General features: G+C 42.8%; 1 protein-coding gene across 4 annotated transcripts in view; it reads left to right on the forward strand.

The window, feature by feature from the left end:
- SMAD1 (SMAD family member 1) overlaps positions 1–18,273 on the forward strand; it is a 98,161-nt gene that overhangs the window by 39,475 nt on the left and 40,413 nt on the right. The window contains exon 1 of one of the 4 annotated variants that reach the window (XM_030948365.1): positions 15,308–15,477. The exons of 1 other annotated variant lie outside the window; for it this stretch is intronic. The gene's annotated coding sequence lies outside the window, so the exon portion shown is untranslated. Of the gene's footprint in view, positions 1–15,307; positions 15,478–15,575; positions 15,733–18,273 lie in introns of those variants that run through there. 2 more of the 4 variants (XM_030948366.1, XM_030948367.1) reach the window with 2 other exon arrangements.

Consider the following 18,273-nt stretch of genomic DNA (forward strand, 5'->3'; position numbering starts at 1 on the left):
TGTGAATGCCCCATCCCTGGAGTGTTCAAGGCCAGGTTGGATGGGGCTCTGAGCAGCCTGATTCAGTGGGAGATGTCCCTGCCCATGGCTGGGGGGTTAGAACCAGATGATCTTTAAGGTCCCTTCCAGCCCAAGCCTTTCTATGATTCTGTGATTGCTATGGTTCTATGATTCCATTTCTGTAACCTTCAAGTTATATTGGTGGCTCTCCAGAGGAAATCACATGGCATTTCTTCATCTTGACTATAAATTAAAATTTACTTCTTTTTTTTTTGTTTATGTTTGTTCATGCATATATTTGTTTGATATTGGTTACCTATTTATGGCTTTGTGCTCTCCAATCTCTTAGTACATTCAAATTGCATCAATTTGCACTGCCAATTGAAATTTCACCTATTTTTTTAACCTAAATGTAGTTTTATACTACAATAAAGATAATAAAGGAATACAAATATTTTATGAATTAAAAGTTCCACTATTCAAAATGAGGGCAAGTGTAATTGCATTTTTATTTGGTTGATCTTTTTTATACATGCTCAGAACATAATTTAAGAACAACTCCCATATTTTACAAGCATGGGGCAATAACATACAAATACCCCACTGACACCTGAAAATTTAGATCCATATTATTCAAGCCTGTTATACTTCAGGGATTTTAGTACTTTGTGTCATGCCTGCTGCTGAAATAAAGGCACATTACACCTATGCAATTTCATCACCTTGTCATTTAGACTGGACCATAACAGAACCTGAGATGATGCAGGCGGGGAAAATACAACATACCACTCATTTCACTAACTCACATGCAGTATGCTGAAAAATGTTGTTACTCCTTGTGAATAACCCTGTCGTACCCATTTGTACTAAGGCTTCACAGCTCAGTCCTTGGAAGTTGCTAGAGAGGTTGAAAATGATGAAAATACCATATGAACTAAGCTGTGAATCTCTCTGTCCTCTCTCAATCTGTTCCCACTGTTGCTTTCCCTCACACATGGTGTTGTAAGGCAATTAATATAAATTGAGATTATTCATTTTGCTCATCCCAGAAGTATGAAGTTTCATGTATGTATGCCAAACTTATTGTCTCATATATACTGTAGTTCATGTTTATCCATGTTTGGAAGTTTCAGAGAGCTCATCAAATGAAAATAGATGTAGTTTTTCCATTGCACAGTGGAGCAGACACAACGTTAGTCCAATGTTATACCTGTGTCCCATTGTAATGTCTTTGTTAGTTTAAAGACTCTAAGTCCCTCTGGGAGTGTCACAAATCCATATAGTGTCCCTCAGTGCTAGATTTTTGTCTTTCTATCTCTGATTTAGTAGACAGATGTGAAAAAGCATATGATGCCAGATAACTCCCTAGTAACCACACAGCTGCAGAAGTTGAAGAGAGCAAGTTGTTCTGGCTAAGGTCAATATTAATTTGTGCTCAAGACTTTCCTTCCAGACATGCCATTTTTGATGGTATAATATATCTTACTGGTATTTTGGGCTGATCCCTCCCACATTGATCAAACTGTTTCCCCATCTGTGGCCTCTTCTAGAATGAAGTCGCTTTTCCCGGGCAAGGAGAGTAGTCTTAATTCACAGACAAAAGTAAGACTGGGTTAAAAAGGTTGAGACATCAGAATTTCAAGGCTTTATGATCTTTTATATCTATGAGGGTTTGCAAAACCCATTTCCTCTCTCCCTTCATCTTGTTATTTCTGCTCAGAAGGGCAAAACAATAATCAGAAAATAAATTCTAGGGTTTTTTTTTCTCTTTTCTAGTGGCCAAATTCTGAACACTCATGTCTCTTTTTCTCTTCCCTTTGATCCATCTAAAATTCCTACCAAAATCCCATTCTGCTATGACCCCAGGTTTGGCAGAACCATGTGCTGAACTCTGTTTAATGTAAACAGATAGTACAAAGTAAAAGAGCTGCTTTGCAGTCATTGGCATTAGCTAGTGGTCATTCACAGTAGGGTAATGTGGTTGCATAGTACTTTAAAATTTGGGGTGGGCTGGGTAAAGATGCAGTTTTAAAAGCTATTTTTAAACCATAAACTTATCTTGTTTAGCTTGGACAACCGCCTTTCCCATAAAAGAAAAAGTTAGTTTTAAATTTTTAAAGCATATTCTAAAGGATTCTATGTTAGTGAAGGTAATTGAAAAGTCCAAAAGTCCCTTCTGGCATCCTTCTGATCCATCCTTTTAGTAGGAGCCTTCCCACCTTTGTCAAACATCACTGGGTGTTGAAAAAGCACAGGCATCCCACCTTCAGTGAGAAACACGACATGGAATGTTGCAGGCATCTGCCTTTTTTCTATCCACCAGCCAGCAAAGTCACAGAGCTGCCCTAACTTGGTCCTTTTAGCAGTTCTTACTAGTTCCAGCTCAGTACCACAGTCATGAAGCTGAAGGGCTTCAGCTCAGCTTGGAGCATGAAGCAGGAGCAATTTTCATCTGCACATAACAGGTTGTGTAGCTGCACCTAGAAAAGATCACCCCACACACACATGGTCCAGTGCTGAATGGATCTGTCAGATTAGGTCAGTGTCCCAGCAAATAATCTACTGCCTCTGGGAGCAGAGTAAGGGGAATTCATTTGGGAAGGAATTGATTCAGGTTTGGAAAAGAGTATCAAAAGAAATGTCATAACCTACTGGAGCCAGTGCTATAGTTTCCTTGGTATTATTACACAGAAATTAATTGTGCCTTGAGATCAACACCTGTCTGTGAAATATATGTCCCAAAACTTTTCTCACCTGGCACATAAACATCAGGCTCCTCACAGGAGAGTCTTAGTCTTGGCTCATGATCACGACTGGGAACAGACTTTTAATTGGACTTGTAGCAACAGGACAAGGGACAAAGGTCTTAAACTAATAGAGGGTAGGTTCAGACTAGATATAAGGAAGACATTTTTATGGGAGCAGAAGAACACTGGGAAGGGTTGCTCAAAGAGGTGGTGGATGCCCCATCCCTGGAAACATCCAAGGTCAAATTGGATGGGGCTCTGTACAATCTGATCTTGTTGAAGATGTCATTGCTGGGGGGTTGAAGTAGATGATCTTTAAAGGCTCCTTCCAACCCAGTCCATTCTGTGACTCTGTGACTTGTGTCACAACACACAGTATTGTGGTGTTCATGCCTGGTGATGGAAACAGCTATTTTGTTTCTGCTCCTTACCAATTTTGCCTGCAGGTTTTCCTCCACATGCAACAAAGGTTCAGTGTTTGCATTTAAGGCAGTGCCAGAGGATTTTTTTTTTCCTTCCTTGTAGCCACTTGCACTGGAAACAAAGAGACAAAGTCAGAGGAAAAATGTATGGTCTCAATGGAAAACAACAACAACAGCAACAACAACAACAAAAATTAAAAATTGTTTTTGCAAAATTCATATCTGGGGAAAAAATATGAGTAGACTGCTATTGTCTGTAATTCAGTGACCAGGGGTCTGGCCAAAGTATGCCATGGTTCCTCCTCAGCTAGTGTGCCTGTGTTTCCACCCCTGTGGGAGAAAGTGGGAGCCTGATGAATGAATGTATCTGTCTCACTCAGATAAGGCTGTAACGTGGCTGGTTTGCACACCCAGGAGTTTGGGAGCATTCTGGGTGCTTAAGTTAAGGTATAGTTACTGTGATCTTTAGTAAGAATAAACCAGCATGTTAACTGAGTTTAGTGTGGTTGTAACCTTTTGCATTCTTTGGACTTTGGTGTTTATCTGGTTATTGTGCTATCAGATACACATTTAAAACATTCCCTAGGTCCTGGTTTTGTTAGTGTGTCTCTACTGCTTATGCCAGTGGTTGTGTTCTATTCTGAGAGGCGTTACTTTGTCAATATACACTGCCCCTTAAAATCACTCTTATTTATTGCCTACAGCACACATGTAATACCCATCTCGAGCAATTTGCAGATGATCTCTTGGAAATGCTGCCAAAATTCCAGGAAGGCTTCATGATGGCTCCCTTTACTTGCTGGATAGAGTGTTTAGTGGCGAGCTCATTTCATAAATGCTTGCCATGTTTGTTCAGCTGTGCACCTGCTTTAGAAAGAAATTTGCAGTGGAGCCTGGTGCTGCCCTCACAAGACAGAGCAGGCTGACCCCAGGCACAGGATCACACCCGGCAGCAGAAATTCCACTCACCAGGTTTTGCAGATGCCAGATCCTAAGCTTCAGCTCTCCAGCACTGAGCTGCAGCCGTGCCACGGATCTCATGCCAGAATCAAGGTTGCCTGCTTGTAGCATAGACATGTCTTTCATGTTTGAAATTATGTCTAAGGAAGAACCGGAGATAAGACAGATATTGGCAAAGGGAGAGAGGAGAAAGGAATTTCTACACTTATTAGTCATGTTATTGAAGAAAGAGGGAAGATTTTATCATGCTTGTCTTGCTGAAAGCAAGGCTCTGGGTTCACAAGATTGCTGGCTAGAGTGTGTAACCAAGTCTACTTTCTCTACAGGTTGATGCTCGAAGGTTGCCACTGCTTTCCTCACAAAAAGGGGGAAAAAGTTCTGTCAGCAGAGTGTGTGCTGCCTGTGTGCCTCTGTAGGCATGGCCAGGAGGTGAGAATGAAGCTGGCATTTTTCTAACCTTGCTAAAATGTGTCTGTGGTGGGGAGGAACACGGGACTATTCCCCAGAGGGATGGAAGGAGAGCTGCGCAATGCCCAGCCGTATGAAAGGGCTGAAGTCCTCCCAGCTCCCCACAGCTTGGTAAACAGGTACCTGCTGATTAAAGCACTTATCAAAAACGAAATAAAGACTAATGGTGTGAAGAGAACTACAGCATTCCTACCTATGGAAATCCCTTTAATGGACAAAAAAAAAAAAGACTGGCTGTGACTAATGGGTTTTACTGTTTCACTGGTGAGAGGAGCATGGTCCCTTTAAGAGCCTTGGCCTCCTTTTCCAAACGCTGTTGCTGAGCTGTGCCCCACCCCTGCATAAGCAACACCTGCATACCTGCAGGGTACTGTCTTCTTGATAGCTTGTACACCTTCATAATACCTGGTGGTGGAGTGGTCTAGGTTTGGGATGTTTCTCTATCCAGCATGTTAATGTGAGGACGCTGAGGGAGCATCTGCCAGATCCCCGGTGATGTAATAACACACAGTGCTCCTAATGTCCTTTTTACAGCATTTGTGTTCATGGTGGCCACTGAGCCGAAAGCCACCACCTTTTTAAAAGGAAAAAAAGGCACACAAAGGCACCTCCCTCCAAGATAAACTCAAATGGCAAATCCTAGCAAGCAGAACACAAAACAATTCCAGATGATGTGGGAGCTGTGCACCACAGTTTTCTCATCAAACCAATAGTGTTCCAGTTTCTCAGTGCTGACTGACTGCTTATGACATATGTTAAACTGAACTGGGGTATGTGCAATTGCTCTGGATACAGAAATGCATAACATGTCCAGGAATCCTCAAAGTACAGATCTTATGTGGTCTGAGGAAGCCTGATGGATTTTAAGGAGGAATGAGGCATTTGGGAGTGATAGCATATTTGAGGCTTCCAGGAATATTTCTTCAGCATGATGTATGTATGTGCATCACTCTGAGAAGAAATAGCTAACTTGCAGAAAAAATGGAAATGGAGTAAATAAGATACTCTTTTGACAGATTTAATGAAATCTTCATTGTGTGGGAAGGAGGGAGAGAAAGAACAAAATGTTAGGGGTGAGATCAGGGAGGTAAATACACACAGAGAAGTAGTTCCAGAACATAAACAAAATGTAAGCTACAGAAAGACACATAGAAGAAACAAATGTGGGCCTTACTGGGTTAGGACAACAGGAGTCAGGGAGATGGTTGGCAGGGAAAAAACCCAAGCCATGTGCATGCCCACCAGAAAGAGCTGCACAAATATTAGCTGTGCTCTCCAGGACCAAAGAGCAAGTGCAGTGTTTCAGTGTGTGTTTGTACAGCATGTAACACATGCAATTTCACTCCTGATTACTAGTAAAGACAGTGTATACACAATCAAGAATTATCACATAAAAGCCCCAGTAGGAAACACAAGACAAGGGGTTGGCAAACCACTGGCTGACCTAGTCTGTCACTCCTTGTTTTGTTCCCAGTTACTCATTGTAGAACTAATTAGTGGCAAATTGCAGAACTGAGGTCATTAAGACTTAGAACTCCTTGCATCTTCCCCACCTAATTTTAAAACCAACTAGAGTGCTTTGGTACTTTTTGTGGGCAATGCCACTGCATTCAAACTGCCCCCCCCCCCTTTTTTTTTGCCATTTGGACATTTGCACATGGTCACTGCCATTAGCAGGGCTTCTTTAAACACACTTTAAACACACAAAACACTGGCTGGAGATCTCCCAGCACAGACACACTACTGTTCTTTCCTCTGGACCACAGTGATTCCCTGGAATAGGCAGGAGCAGCACCCAGATTCTGCCCCTCATGCTTCACACCAAAAAGACCTTACTTGGCTGTAGATTGAAAACTGAGCTGCGCTAGGAAAAACTTCCAGGATGACAGACAGCTCTGGAAAATCCAGTCAGCTTTAAAGAGAAACACTGCATTCAGCTGTCTCCGTGCTGATAATGAGCATTTACAATCCTGAGATCCTGACAACTGCACCATGCAGGGGTAATTGTCTGTTATAAATGGCACCAGAGTAAGGAGGAGACCAGTGATCTGTCCTTAACATGATTATACACCACAAACAAACGATAAGGCAGGCATTGCTCCTCTGATTCACTTTCAGCAAAGATGAATGACCATAAGGCAAAGAAAAACAAAAGTCAAAACAAAGCACATAATGTGGGGATGCTTTGCAGACTAAAAAAAATGTAGAAATTAATTCTTTTGTAGACTGATAAAATCATAGAGAGAATGCAAGCTTTATAAATTAATTTTGGCCTTAGCATTCACTCTGCAACATCCTGCACCGAACAGCATGCAGGAGGTGTTCTGCTGAGAGGGCAGCTGGAGAGCAGAGTGAGTCCTGACCACTTGAAATTACCTAAATCCTTGAGGATCATATTTCTGTTTAGCCCATCATGTAATTTCAGTGTCCTGGCTAAATTTCAGTTTGATTTGTTACATTCTGACTACTTAATTTCCCAGGTAACATACTTGTCATCATCTTTGATTATTTGGAGATAAGAACTCGCATTTTTTTTTTTAGAATAATAGTTATCCATAAAATTCTGCTATAATACTATATTTTTCAGACAAAGAAAAAGATAGAGAATTGAAACCAAGGACCTGAAAATCATTATAAAAATGAAACCACATTAGACCAGTGTCTGGGGAAATGAGTTGAGTCAAAGACTGTTAGGTGGGAGTGTGAATGGATGGGAAATGTGAATTTAAAGGAAAAGGAATGTATCTGTAAGCAACTGATTATATAATTTGCTTTATTTTGCATGTGTCTTGCTCAAAAGTTCTCATGGTGTTTGCAGTCTTAGAGGAATTTAAATTTCTTGAGTCTGGTGCCCTAGTATTGAAAAGCTTTAAAATGGGATTTTGCAGAGAGAAGGCTAGCAGGTTGTACTAGGATCATAGAAACCAAACAAGCTCCTTTTCTCCATTTATGTTGCCTCTGAAAATGTCATGTCCACAAGCAAAGACAAGCATGATTTATTTAATTAATCACAAGGCATGACTGTAATTTTATTTCTGGTCTGAAAAATGAGAAATGTGGTTCCAGCAGTACAGTGCCCCTTCTGCATAACAGACCAGGGACCTGTTTGGGTGCCTCAGACGTCTGGGAATCTAGCCTGAAATTGGACCATGCCTTGGGAGCTCCGTCAGATGAATCCTAAATCTGAATCCTAAACTGTTTCTTACAGTATCCATGTTTTCCCTAGAGTGTATCTCATCTGAACACTGACCAACCTTGACCTATTTTGTGCAAGATTTGATTAGATCACAGTGCAAGCCTGCAGGCCATAAATTGCAATCCTCCATCTGGTTGCTCTCTGACAAGTGAACGTGGTCCATCAGTGCTGCCTGCGAGGTGCTGCAGCCTTGGGCACCAGAGCAGGGTGGAGTAGCGGGAGGGTCCCCCAAGATCCTGTCAAGTTCTGTGCAGATGGACATGGTAGCAGCTGGACTGTGAGGCCTCTGACCCCAGGTTTTCAGACAGAATAAGGCACCACTGCCATCCCTTGCTACGTGCAGTTTTCTTCTGGGGCCTTCTGTGGTAATGTCCATACTGAATGTTTGATCCTTGTCTGTAAATATGGTACTTTTAGACATCCAGATAGAATGCTTCACACTAGAAGCTACTCTTTGTCTGAAGAGTGAGCCTTTTTTCTTTTAATGTGAAATGTGTGCTTTATTTTTTTTTTCATTTTCACCCCTTTCTAAAGAGCCACTGACTGTGGTATTTAAAACCATGTAGAGCTTTCTCTTCTCTCTGACACCTCCAACAACATCAGGATCTCTGGATGTGCACTGGATGCTTTGGTCCTTTAAACTATATTATTAGTGGACTGAGATCATCACTTGTAATTCAAGTTGCCCAGTACATCCCCCATTGAGACTATATTGATTTTATGTGTTTAGAACATCATCAAACTTTAACTGTACTTGGTATGTGCTTTGGGCAGAGTATATGTAGAAAATGTCAGTGAAACAGCTTAAGTGTATCTGAAAAGAGGATAAAACTAATGCATTTATTTGTCAGGGGTGAAAATACTAGAGATTTTTTTTTTTTTTTGAGAAGCTCTAAAGCTCCTGTTCACTCAAGAAGAGAGCTTAAATTTGGCAGGGAAAGGGAAGATGAGCGATGAGCTGTGTTGACGATGAGCTGTGAGTAGCAAGGCAGTCTTAGTTTTGCAACGTAATATTGCAAAACCAGCATTCATAATGACTAGCTCCAGCATGAACCTGGGGGGAAAACAAAATAATTTCCCATTATTTGACCACTATTTGTTCAGTTCACTGAATAAGACAGGGTCTTTAGGAAGGAACATAAATGAGCACTCAATTAAAAACAGGTACCAGGATGCACTCAAACTGAGTTCTTAACTAAGATTATACTAGCAATGCTAATTTGTATTGGTTGCAACTTCCAAGTGTTTAACTTAATTTAAAAAAAATTACTTCTACAGAGGATTTATCAATGTGATTTGTGTAACATTTTATGAAATGTGGAGGGTTTTTATTTAAAAGCTGCTCAAACCTGTTTGTCAAAAATTTGACAATTTTGGGTGAAACAAGAAAATAGTGGCATTTAAAATTGGTCTAAAAGCTTTTGTCATGTGGGCAACCTTTTCCAACACTTTGTGGGACTGCCAGGTTGTCTGAAACCTACAAGGTAATTTCCTCCTCAAAGTGCAAAAGGAAACTAATGTAATACACATATGTTCATTGTCAGGGCTGTCTGCTATTGAGAACTCACTAAGAGCCCATTGCCTTGTGATGACTAATTAAATCTGATTTACTTACTCTCCAAAGTTCAGTTTCTTCCACGCCTTAAGCAAAGAGCAAAGGAAGACTCTGGAGAGCATGGGAAAGAAAAAAACCCATGGGAATGCAGGCATGCCCAGTGCTGAGCTATCGGCTTCTTTTAAGCCAGCTGAGAACAACTGCCTTTTGAAGAGCCAATTAATAATTTTTGGGGGGATCCTTGCAATTCTTTGGCCTCTGGTTGGTTCATGAACAGCAGAAGAGCAACAGGTTTTTTTCTTTTTACCATGTAGTGCAATGTCCAACGGCTGCCTTTTCTAATATGCAGTGATCACATCAGCTCACTGAATTTCTCAGTCCAGTCACACATTCTCCTTGTCTTTTGTTATTCGCCAAGAAGCCCTGTGCATATGGTTAGTGCAGTTCTAAAAACATCTTTGCAGTTATGCTCAAAATTAAAGTATTTTTCCTCGGTTAAAAAAAAAATAAAAAGCTTGCTTAGTCTATCACTAAGTTTCATAACCACCTTAAACTGGCTGAAGTCAACAACACAATCAAAAAGATAAGTTTCACCCTTCCTCCTACCTCAGTCCTGCCTCTGCACAAGATCAGCACAAGGATTTGGACAACCACACAACGAGCCAGATCAGGAAACTGATCCAAATTAAAAATGAGCTTGGCCCCTGAAACATTTGCTCTCCCCAGCCATCTGAGTTCCCCAGGCCTGTTCAGCTCACAGCTGCACAACAACTGTGCCAGCACAGCGCGGGTGGGTGACACAGGGTTAGGGCTGAGCAGCCCTTGTGCAGGAGGGAGGGTGGGACTGCTTCACTACTGACTTACTCAGCCAAGAGTGACACTGAGCTCAGGCAACCTGACTTAGAATCCAGAGCCTTTTCATTTTATGTTTTTATAATCATTGTATAAAATGGGCTGAGTATTTTGTCACAAAACATCAACAAAAACATGGAAGTGAAGGGATGCATTTAGATGCAGTATGTGCCATTTCTTTAGTCTTCCAGTGGTGTGATATAATGGTCTCCTCTTTGGGTATAAATGAGACAGAACCCTCTGTTGAGACAATTGCCATGGTTTTTCCAGCCTTCACACATTGTCACAAGCAGTCCTGCTCCAAGGCTCCTTATCCATGGATGCTAGTGCAACTGGGTGACCGTGGCAGTGCCGAGTCCTGCACAGCAAGCTGTGGCACACAGCCACTCGCACAGCCCAGGCATTTGGACCCTGCTTGTGCAGCCACTGCAACTGAGGGACCAAGAAACAACACCTCAGGATTGCCAAACCACCTTTGATTTCTTTTCTCGTAGAGTTATTAGCTTTAATTTTGTCTCTGCCACCTGTCTGAATAAATTTTAATACATCATTCTCTGGTGGTTTTCGCAACAAGATGTAACTGGGACAAGGACTGTAAGAACTTGAAAACAGTAATTAAAGTGGGAGATAAGATTAATCTTAGCGGTGTCTTCCAAGAAACCAGCAATAGAGCTAGGTTATTCCAGTTATGTAAATCTTTTTAAGCTGAATGACTGAAGAGAAATTTAATTTTCAAAGAACCAATAATGTTTGATTGCACCGAGTCCATTATCCCTTGCTGAGGTGATAGCCAGGAGAAAGTGAAACTACCTTCAAAAGCTTCTACGTGCATTCAGGCAAGATCCAAAGGGAGAATTCTATTCTCTATGAAGTACAATACTGGTGCAGTGCAGTGGGCAGGAATATTGTTCTTCGTGGAAGCACGTGATGAGCCGTCAGAACAGAGGGCAACCTCCCTTCTTTACCAGAAATGTAACATTCCTGGAGCAAAGTCCTTACATCTGAGTCTGATGAGAAAACAACCAATAAAGGAGATAAGGGAGTGCCCTGCTTAATATTTTGTTTCAGCCCAAACCTTTTGCAATTGTAACTTTTAATAAGGATCTTGGCAGCTTTGACTGGGCATATTAATCTTAAGAAAGTAATGAATTTAGGTCTGATTCCCATCATCCCAGTGGTGGAAACGATGAATGACTACTCAATCTGATCAAAGACCTTTCTGGTATCTGCAGATGGATTTATGGCAGAAGCCTTATTTAATATAACAGAGGTATACACGTAATAGCCTTGTAAAATTATCAAGTTCCACATTTATTCTATATGAATCCCACTTAATCATGGTGGGCCAGCTTAGGAAGAACTTCTAAGAGTGAAATGGATTCTCTGTTCTTTTGCCTATGACAGTGAGTCAGAACACTAAGGCAGGTCCCAAGCAGATATTTGACTCTATATAGAGTCAAACTCATGCAGGGCTTATTCTAGAAAATGGCCAGACTCCTCAGAGCAGGACTACAGAGAGCCCTCATGTCACAAGTGCTGCCTTCAAGGCTTTTCACAACTTAATTCCTTTTTTCCTGGGCTTGTACTGTGGCTATACAGGACCTTGTATCCAGGTGGGCTTGGAAAACCCATATGCAGTGCTTCACAGTTATGATGACCTCCTTAAAATGCTCCTTACCTTCTCCCACATGCTGTCTTCTGCCTGAGGCACCTTTCCCAAACAGATCTATGTAGTTGCTAAGCAGTCTGCATATCCTATGTTAATAATGCTGAGGTGGGAGGCTTGTTTAATACCTCACCTACTCAAAGACGAAGCAGACAAGCCACGGAGGATAGAGGGTGATACATTTTATCAGCCAGCCCAAGAAAGAGGAAATAATGAAATCCAGTATCCATAGGAAGCTATTATTCTTCTTGAGAAAGCTGCCTCTTCTTTCTCAAAATACTGTTGGTATTTTCCCACGCTAGGGCAACAGTGTAATGGCTGAAAAGAAAATTACTCCAGTGTTTTTTATGTAAATAATAAGTAGTCTGTTTGATATAATTTAATTATTTAACTATCCACGAAACTCTTAATTTCTGGCAGAAACCTGGTGTACATAAAGGTAAAGCAAAGTTACTGACTTTGGAGCTAAACCATCTCCAGAAGACACTCTCCATCCCTGGAATCTCTTGAGTAAACCAGACGAAGCCTGGCTGAAGTTAACAAGAAATACCAAATCATAACCTACATACAAACTTGGATTTTGGAGATCGAAAGCCAATAGTGGTTGTAGCCACAGCATTAATAGTAGTAGTATTTCTTAAATACTTGTTACATAATAGAAGAGTATAAAATACAGCATAATGAATGTCTTTTAGCACTCGGCCTTCTGATAATCGGTTTCCGAGACACAGATTTTAAAGGTGATTGGGCAGGTGCTTGGTGAGGTGTTAGAAAGTGTCTGTGAGATTAAAGTTTCCTTTGAGAATCATATTAGACATTTATCTGCCTAAGTGCCCCAACTCCATTAAAATTCAGGTTCACAGGCCTTATGACTGATGGTGCCATCAGATTGTGCACCTAATCTGATGAAAAGCCAGGCAGTTTACAGAAGGAATGGTTCTCTTTCTTCATTGCCCCAGCCTCACAGCCTGTTTTCCTTGCACTAGTCCGAATGATCCTGTAGTTGCAGAGCAAAAAGAGAAAATATCCATTCTCTGTTGTCTCTTGAGATAGCACAGCCCAGTGCAGAGGTACACACCTCTCTGATCTCCTTTTTTTCAGTTTTCTTATGTTATTCAGAAAAGGCAGGAAGAAATTAATGATTCAGGGTATTGAAGTCACCAACGGAGTTAGAAGTGGTGAGCATGCAGTAGAACACTGCTGATACTGCTCACCCACAGAGCAATGGGTTTGGACAGTCAGCTCTGCCTGCACATCCTAAAGCAGGGGGCAGACTTGAAGTTTTGTTCTGGCCAGTGTGCCAGAACAGCCCAGCCAGGAAGCCTGGAGGCAGATCTGACCAGGGCACACTGTTCTGCCTTGTCCTCTGCTCTGTCTGAAGCCAGGCTACCCAGCCCTCTCCAGGACAACCACTCTGGTTATTAAACATCAGAGGAAGACTCTCCTAGGCTGTTTTATAGCCTTTTTTAGGGAAAGCAGCATATTAATGTGATCCTCCCCAAGCCTCAACGTAAGTAGAAAATAATTTAATTCTCTCATGCCAAAGCCAACCAACTGGTCAACCCTAACAACAACAAAAGCAGTAAAAACGTGGTTCTAACAAGACACCTGACAAACTGCAGTGCTTCCCTAATTATCTCCTTGTCGCATCTGTTTAGTGTGAATCATGAATTGATACTTCAGCAACCAGGATCCAGTGGATGGAGCTTGTGCCTGCCAAGTCAGGGTGCAGAGCAGAGCTCAGGCACATGTAAGGCCTTTTCCATCTATTTCTCTGTGTGAGACCGAGACTGCCAAGCTCTTGGGGCAGATACTACTGCTGCATCCACTACTCTTGACCCAGAACACCTGGATCCAGATGAAGCACTACCACAGTACAAAAGCCAGTATCAGTTTCATGTTTCTTCTGTACCTTGCTTGCAAATGTCTTCATTACACTGCCAAAATTTAAAGACCTTTCAGTTTGTCTTGAGATAAACTCTACAACTTGTATCTGCAGTCCAGTGCTGCACTGTATCTGTGATTGCACATAAAAAGAAAAGTTTACTTGCTAAGTGTAGTCGTGTACAGTGCAAGCACAAAATACACATTAATGCTGATTACCGAAGTTCACTCATCTTGAATCATTCAAGGTTCAAAATTTAAGCAGTAAAAGAGTAATTTTATTCCAGCCTTTCCCCATCAATATTATGGCATCATCCTGTGTGGGAGATCCTCTACTATTATTGTAGCATAATACCTAACAACATAGTACAATTCACCTGTTTGCCATTTATTTATGTGGTATTTATGTGGCAAAGAAATGGATGAATTTTAGATTATGAAGTTAGAAAGAAGCACTGATACCCTCACAAGCATAGACCTGGGTATTTTTTACTGCTGCTCTTTCTGTGACCTTGGTCAAGCCATTCCAGTTCTATGTCTTCAGACTCATAAAGCACCTGGGTGGGAAGGACAACTGTTCATCTGCTAAAACTCTCAGACCCTTAAGTCCTCCAGGCCTCAGTGTTGCTGCATTTTAAAATGAGTTTAAAGTCACACCAGAATTTCCTATACATGTGAAAATTTACTGGCCAAGTATAGGGATATAATTATGCATATAGGTGTATCAGAATATTTTGCCACGTAGAAACATCTTGCACTCGTTGCTCCAAATCTCCTTCCAGGAACGATGACTGGGTAAAAGCCAAAGTGTTTGTTAAAGAATCAGTTTGAGTTCAATCATGCTTGCGCAACACTTACCTGCCTACTGCAAAGATCCTGCGAGCAGGCAGGACAGGCTCTCCATTCCACATGTGGGCTAAAAACTTCCAGCCAGTTCCACTTTGGGGCTGACACTTGCAGGTCCAAATGGAGTTCAGGTCAGAGGGACGGCGGTGTGAGGCTTCATTACTGCGGCTCTGACTGCACAAGAAGCCTCACACACTGGAATGGCTCTACTCGCATGAGTGAGGACCAAGTGCAGCTACACCTATGGGCAGGAGGATGTCCACGTGTAAAACACCTGGGGCTAGAGAGTGCTCTGTCATTGGCAGCTATTACAGCAATTACTTCAGTATTAAGACTAGACCAAGTCCAGGCTGAATCACCTGTGGCAAGCGGCAGGACATACTCCTATTCTATCAGGAGTAGACTTTAACAAGTCGGACAGCATCTGCTGCTGTCCCCGAAGCTCCGCTGCCGGAGCTCCCGAGCCGCTCCGGCGGGGCAGGAACGCCCTTTGAGCCGCAGTGAGGGTGTCGGAGGGGGCTCACACCCGGGGCGGGGGTCGGGCTGTGGCTTAGGGCACACAGCAGCCGGGCCGTGCCGTGCCGTGCCGTGCCGTGCCGGGGCCGCTCTCCGGCGGCGGGCGCAGCGCTCCCAGCGGGACCCGGCGGCGCGGCGGCGGGGGCGGGAATTTGGGGAGGATCCCTGGCCGGGCCGGTGCGTGTGTGTGTGTGTGTGTGTGTGTGTGTGTGTGTGTGTGTGTGTGTGTGAGAGTGAATTTGCCGGTGAGCGGCGCGGGGCGGCTCCGGCCGCCTGACGCCAGCCGGGCCACATCCATCCCGATCCCGCTCCCGATCCCGGCGCGGAGGAGCTGCCTGTGGCCGCCCGTCACCGCCCGCCACCCGGTAACAACTTCGCGTCCCCCCGCGCGTCTCCCCGCTCACTGCCCCCGGGGCCGGGCGGCTGTGCCCGCGCATCCTCCTCCTCCTGTTCCTCCTCCTCCTCCTCCTCCTCCTCCTCCCCGCTCCTTGCCCGGCGCTGCCCGGCGGTCCCCGGCGGCGGGAGCGGCTCCGGGCAGCGCTGCGCTCCCGCTCTCCTCCCGGCATGATGGCGTCCCTGCAGCGGCCCGGCGGGCACCGCTCCCGGCTCCAACTTGGTGGGTAGGTGCCGCGCCGGGCCCGGCGGGCGGAGAGCCCTTCCCTGCCGGGAAGCCGCCGTCCTGCGGCTCCTCCCCGGCCCCGGCCCCAGCGTGGCCCGCGGGGACGCGGCGGAGCCCCGGCGGCCGGGGCAGGGGCCGCCTTTGTGTGTGCGGGAGCAGCCCTTCGCCTCCCGCCTCGGCACGGCCGCGTCCCTCTCCCTCTAATTTATCTGCTTTTTTCTTTTTTCCCCCCTTCCTTTCTTTCCGCAGCCCCTTCCCCTCCTGTTTTTTTTTTCCTCCCCTCCCCTTCTTTCTTCTTTAATGACAAATCTGTGCTTAGAGGTCAAGGAAAGTTCACTTTTTTTTTCTTTTCCCTGTTAGAGGGTTTGGATGCTTGAGATTTTCCCCCTCTTCAGTATAGTTGCTTCGTATACTTGTACAGCCAAATAATCTTATCCTGAATATAGATCTTTAAAGCTTATTAAAATTTACTGGCGTGGAAATATTCAGTCATGCGTTCGAAACAATCTGGGCCAAATGCTGACTTTTTTTTTTTTTAATATATAAACTGAAGTCAGAGCGAGTTCTGACCGAGGCAGGGTTGCTGTGATTGCTCTTTTGTTAGTAGATCAATCTGAAGAAGGTACGTGGTCCAACCTTACAGTTTGCTTTTACAGTATCTGGATAACAACAGCTTATTCTGAAAATTAATCGTTATTTTGGTGTATTTTAAGATAACATGATGCTCACTTGCATGTCTACAATTTTATTTGGGGAAGTATTTTCAACAGAGGTTAATAAAAACAGTATTGTTAGAGCCAGATGGGGAGGAGTAAAAGTAGATGTGTATTGCAGATACAGGCAAATGGAAAAGCTCATTGCCTGAAACATGTCAGTGTTTAATGGATGTCAGTGCACCTTAAAACTAACATGCTTCTTAGGAAAGAGCTGTCATAGCTTATAGTTTAAATCTGTTTTGCACACAGAGGGGAAATCAGAAAAAGCAAACTTCTTTAAAAATTTTTCTTTCGATAGTTATATGTATTTTTAAGCAGCATTCAGGAGTCAGAATTAAAACTGTAGCTTACCCAGCCCATGGAGAACACTTTTCTTTGCAGGTGTGTGTCTGTAATTCTTCATGTGGCTGACTGCATGCACCTTGTCATGTCAAACAATAGGAACAAATCATGTGAGGGAACCTAAGTTTGGCTTATTTTTTTCTTTTACTTGTGAGTAATGACTTGGCTGAATTATGGGATCTGAATTTTTTAGTTGCAGCTGATTAATACTTAATTTCCCCCTTAAACCAGAGAGCAGTGCTGTGAAGCTTTTTCAAGGTTCTCATTGGATTTTAGTGCAGGTTTTGAGTGCTCGCTTCTCTGTTGTGACTGGAAGAACATCAGTATGAAAATGAGAGTGATCTGGCCCTTTTTGGAGTCCTTGCTGTGGTCTTAGGGCTGAAGTCTTGCAATTTACTTCAGACTGTAAGTAGGCACTTGAGAGAAATTTCCCTTGATTTGGGTGATCCAGAAGGCTTCCACAGCTATGAGAAATGATCAGTTCAAGGCATGATCAGGTTACCCTAAGGGTAGGGATTTGTCCTTGCATCTGTTTTGACCCCATTACCATTGGGTATGTAATCAAATACATTTTTTTCCTACTGTGTTCTGTTCAACTTGCTTTTTTGTGTACCCTTGAAGATGTGACGATCTGATACATTTGAGAGAAGTGACTGAGTAAACAGATGGAGATCTTTCTGTTTTCATATAAATAGTAACTATCAAATCAAATATTTGAAAACTGTTGAGTTTGGTGTTTGCTTTTCTTCTGTAGTTTGAAAACAAAAGTAAAGAGTTGAACGTGAAGAAAAACAATACAAAGGTTAATAAAAGTGCTACATGTGTTTCTGAGTACTGGGAAATTATTAAGTTGAAACCATGAATTTGTTTGCTTGCTATAAAGATTTAAATTTTAAAAATGAAGGGATTATGACTGTTTTGGTTTATTTTTTTTATATATTAAAGCATGAATGCACTGGATATTATATATTGCCAGTATTCTGCTCTGTGCAGCCTAAGCTGTGTGCGTAAAATATCATTTGAGTAGTCTTACAGGCCTAATGGAGGCATCATCTCAGCTTTATAAATAATGTAAGTTGTGTATAATGTGGAGTCCCCAGAGACTGCAGAGAAAGCATCATTACCAGCCTTTGCAACCTGCTGGAGATCTTAAATTGATTTACAGCACTGAACTGGTGCAAAATGATACATCAGGATGACACAGGGTCAACCTGTAAAAGTCTATGATGTGAGCCTGTTAGTTCAGTCATCATAATTAAAGCATATTATGAGGGCAGCGAAGCAAGTGTCTGTGACATGTCCCATTGTGCTTCAGATACGGCTGCTTTAGGAATCAGATAAAGAGAGCACCCTGTGTATTATTTAAGTTATGCAAAGAGAAGTTGGAATTAAAGTTTGTGGTCCTGTGAAGAGTAAAAGCTGAAGCAGTTTAGGTTGACTCTCAACCTCTTCCTTGCAGTCTTTAGGAGCTGAAATAGATGAAG

Source organism: Camarhynchus parvulus, chromosome 4, assembly GCF_901933205.1.
Source record: "Camarhynchus parvulus chromosome 4, STF_HiC, whole genome shotgun sequence".
NCBI lineage: Eukaryota > Metazoa > Chordata > Aves > Passeriformes > Thraupidae > Camarhynchus > Camarhynchus parvulus.